The following is a 4,996-nucleotide window of genomic DNA, read 5'->3' as shown; positions in this document are numbered from 1 at the left end:
AGACAGATGACATTAAAGCTAAGATCATTTTTTCTTTTATAAAGAGAGCAAAGCATTGTCTTTGAACAAAAGCAAATCAATGTCCAATGAACATCTCCTTGTCTCTGTCTTTGTTGTTGTCAGTGTGCAACAGTCAGTTTGAAGCCTCATTTAACTACAGAGGCACTTGTGTGAAGAGTAGCCCACAGGACCCTGTGATGGTGATTAGTCTTTGTAAACTCCTGGATCCTTTGTGCCAGACCTTCAGCATGACAGTTCAAATGGGTTAGCAGTTCACTCTCACTTAATTAATCCCAGATTTTGTTCATGTAGCACACGTCGTTGGTGGCAGGGCTTCCAAGCTGGACTGCATAGGTATGAAATCAGCTAACAATGACTTCATTTTTCTTGGTGATTGTCTGTAAAGGAGGCCTTAGCTTAGCAAATAAATATACACATACATACATAAACAAAACAAAAACAAACAAAAACAACACTCCCTCCAAAAGCAAACAAAAATAACCCCAAACACACAGATATCCTTTCCAGAATTAATACCAAATTAAAAAAGAAAAAAAACCTTTCCCATTTCTGCTTTAAGTGTTGTTTACAAGACCTAGAGTTGTAGATTGTCAGAAATATAAAAACTTTTTGATTTTCTTCTACTATAGAGTGAATATTACAAGACATTGATCTGTTTCAAAAACTGTCCCAAAAATCATTGCCGGTCTTGTCCCTCTACCATTTCTTTTTTTTTTTTCTTTTTTTTTTTAATCTGCATGCATTTCTTGTTTATTTGAGAGAATTCCATTTTATTGGAAGTACCTTGAATCTCTAGCACTGACAAAATTCATCCTATGAATGTTTTTCCTTTCCAAACAGTTGCTCAATGCAGGAAATGAGCTGTGATTTGTGAAAGCGAACAAATTCTTTCTCAAACTGCGTAATTAGAGATTGAAAGCTTGCCCTTAGTGAAGTATCAGTTGGGAAAAACTGGAGGATTAAAAAAGGCCACACAAACCATTGGTAACACTTTTATTGTAAACCAGGAAGTATTAAAGTTGGAGCGAGATTTTTCAAATGCAATTGTGTAAGCAGACATGCAAAAATTAAATAACTGTGCACAGTCATAAACCCTTGTGCACTTGACATTCTCCTAAGCATTTTCAGTATGCACATACATAATGCTCAAAGCACATGTTCTGAGATTACTTGGATGAATACATGGATATGTATACACACATACCCACATATACATGGATATGTGTATGTAATGCAGACCCTTCTGCTAACTTAACTTTCACCTGTGACTGCACAGAATACCAACGCATTTTATTATGTATGTAGGTTTTTAAAATCTTTAAAGATGCTAAAAAGATAAAATGAATAGAGATATTTTGCCATATAACTGTTTTATCCCAATGTAAATCTCAAGTGTACATTTTCTTTAGATAGGGTTGGAAACATGGTTTGGCTAGTGATGGAGTTCATAAGACTTTTGGATGTCCATGATGTAGATATTTTCATCTGAGCTGTGAATCTGCTAATTTATTATAGTCAGTGAAGAGAAATAGGCCATAATTCTTGCACATAAGTGATTTCAGCCTAAGATAGATGGCAAAATAAAAATGAAAAAATAATAAAAGTTAAAAAAATCAGACAGAGGAACTACTTTCCACATGAGTTTATTTATTTCCATAAAGATTATTTGTTTGTTTGTTTGTTTGTTTATGGTGACTAGCTCAGATACAGATTTCTGCATTACAGACACGTAAGTTTAGGGGAAATAATGATCGCCTTTGTCTGTTACGTGGGTCACATCAGTATTTTATTTATTACAGCTGCCACTAGAGTTTGGTATTAAGGTCTTTCAGCACAGGATTGTAGGGAATCCACCTCCTTTTCCAGTGCAGAAAACTAGGACAAACACACTCAGATATAGGCCTGTTGCAGCAAAATGACATTAAGGTTCTGGAGGTGATAAAGTTACTAGTTTTAAGAGATGTGATTGTCAAGACAGTGTCCAACATATCCAGAGACTGGCAGAAAGAATACTGATAGAGACAACAAGTATTTAAACACCATTGATGTACAGAGGATACAACATTACCTTCTTTATGTCTGTACCTCTTCCACTGGTGTTTTCCAGATCTTGGATGAGATCAGCTTGTGGTCAGACAGAGCTTTCCAAGGCTTAATCCAGTCAAAGCAGAGGGTAGACAGGTGGGCAAACAAAAATGCTTTGAAAAATTCTGCAGGATTAGTACAAAATGCCTTTACAGTAAAGGTGTAGAAATAAAAGTATAGTTAATCTAAAGGCGTTGGTTAATTCAAATAAATTGGTTAATTTAGGGATTTCTTTAGGAATGCTTATTAATTTCTTGATGATGCTAATGCCATCATGCACAGCAACTTCACAGTCTGTCTAACTCTTATGGACAACAAGCTGACTGCAGTTGTACATGCCTCTGCTGTCTGGTTGTGTGTGTGTGTATTATCTCATCCCAGAACATCTGGGCATTAAGGTATTAAGAGGTAGGAAAATTCTGCAAGCTCCTCATGTTGGAAGATGTTTCTTCAGGAATGCAGGTCTTGATAAGTGAAGGGTCTAAATTCCTATGTTTCAGCATACCCTAAAAATCTTTAAATATTTCAAAAGCACATGGTTGATGATCCTTTTAGCACAAAAGATCTTTCTCTCCCAGGACAAAATGCTACACTTCAGCCTAAGCTACACTTTTGTTTAAGAGGCAGGAATGAACTCCCCAAGTAAGAAAAGACCTTAGTATGGGTCACTGTATTTTCTCCACCTGCCCTTTAGAAAGGTACAATGCATTCAATGAGAGGAGCAAATACACTAAGCATTACAAAGCCAAAAACTGCATATTATCCTAACTGTTCTCCTGAAGGATGAATTCTATTATATATTGTAGTATTAGTTGTGCCACTTAACATACAACTGGTGGATGCTTAGACACTAAGACCATATCTCTAATAAAAAATTAAATGTGGCCAGGACTGTTTGGCAGTGAGGCCACCTGGCATGGAGCACTGCCAAAATCAATACTACTAAATTTTATTAAATACTGCATCAGTATATTAAAATCTCTTGCTCTACAAAACGGGGTGACTGCCTATGGGGAATGGCTCCTGCCATGTGCTAATCTCACAAACATGCATGGGAACAATTTGAGAAACTGCTGACATGGGCCAAAAATATGCCAGAAACTTCTGTTATAATTTAAAACTATAGAAGATTGACTTGCAGGGCCTGGGAATATTCCTTCACACTGTTAAATTTATAGTATAAGTGTAGCCTGAAGAGATGAAGGCAATATAAGGAACTATGAAAACTAGGATAACTGATCTATCCTGGGAATCTGGACAACTCAGTCTGATGAGGTAACTCACCCAATTATCTACAAACCTACATTAAGTCTATGCCTTATTAAATACATTGTCCTATAAACTTTTTAATGGTGAAACTGTAATTTATTATTTCCCAGTTATTCCACAGTTAATTTTAAAGTACATTTTCCTTAGGCTCAAAAAGAAGAAATGTTGCCTTTATAAAGTAGGGATTGGCAGATAGCACAAGGGTATATCAGACCTGGGAGCAGATACTAGCTTCACTGAAGATAGATGGAATTACAGATGTTAGAATCAGTGAGCTGAGGTGTTCTTCTATTTACACACATGAACTGTGTTTCAAAGTTGAGTTTTTGCAAACCTCTTTCCTGAATGTTAGAGTAGTCTTACTTTATCTGAAAGAGTTTTTAGACTGATGTTTGTGTGGAAAAGTAGGGAAAAATTTGTACTTTATCAGGTTCATGTTTCTATTTATACTATGCATTACTAAGCATAGCAGATACTGTATATGAAGTAGCATCAAATACATTGTTCTGTTTGGATACACAGTGCTCTTTGTGTGAAAATATACATTATTTCTCTTCTTAAGCATGAGATGTAACAAGACTTTATGAGCTTACTATTTTTAAAGGAGGAAAGAAAATGCATCAAAACAGGGAAATACTATATTTCATCTGCCCATGTGTTGCAGATCAGGAAAAAAAAGTCCACGTTAAACCCTGTGAAATTATACCTTTACGTCTTCAAACAAAAACAAAATTTTCCTTCTGAGTCAATTATATTGTTTGCTGTGTAATGTTGTCACTAATAGTCACTGTGTGTTAGCAAGAGAGGCCATGAGTGGGTTCAAGCAATAGACACTTTTGTGGTTTCTGTTGTTAAAAATCTGTCAGTCAGGAACCTAAAACAGCGCAAGGGAAGAAAGAGAGAGAGAGAAGAAAGAGAGAAAGAAAGGAAGGAGTGAAGGAAGGAAGGAAGGTTGGTTGGTTTAATACAGAGGCGCAAATTAAAAGCAGCAAAAAAGAATGAAAAGAGACCAGGATTTAGGGAGGAGAGATGAAAGTAAAAGAAAAGACAAACATACACTGCTAAGGCCAGAGTGCAAGTCCTTTCAAGTCCTCATTAACCCCACAGTAAAGAGCTTCCTTGTGAACATTTAGCCTTTTCATTGAGCTCTGCTTTTTCAGAGACAAATGTCAGCTGTGAAACACAGAGGGTGACACACAGCAGTCACCCTCTAAAACCTCTTTCATATAGTGCAAGCCAAATCCTCCATGATGTTTCAGCTCCACAAGCTGACACACTACTGCAAACTCTATGTTAGACCTGTGTGTAGATGTGAAAGTTACATCCACATCTGTGTAAGCAGCCATGGGAGAACCGGTAAACAAATTCTCCTGTTATTTCTCAAGTTCCTGAAGTGTAATTGTGAAAGTGAAAGGTGTACGCTTCCTCAGGGCTTACTGCTCTGAAAACCTCCAGGGACAACATGACTTCCTCATTCATCTTTGAGGGCCTTAGGAGCAAGTGTCACGAAGATGGATGATGGCACCACAGCCCAGGAGAACTTCTTTCTTGTAGGCACAGAGTCAGCATCCAGGCAAGCTGCTGGGCTCTCTCACGAAGTGCTTAAGTCTTGTGAATTAAA

The sequence above is a fragment of the Cygnus atratus genome, chromosome 2 (genome assembly GCF_013377495.2).
Source record: "Cygnus atratus isolate AKBS03 ecotype Queensland, Australia chromosome 2, CAtr_DNAZoo_HiC_assembly, whole genome shotgun sequence".
In the NCBI taxonomy this organism is placed as follows: Eukaryota; Metazoa; Chordata; class Aves; order Anseriformes; family Anatidae; genus Cygnus; species Cygnus atratus.
This window is presented reverse-complemented; position numbering follows the sequence as displayed.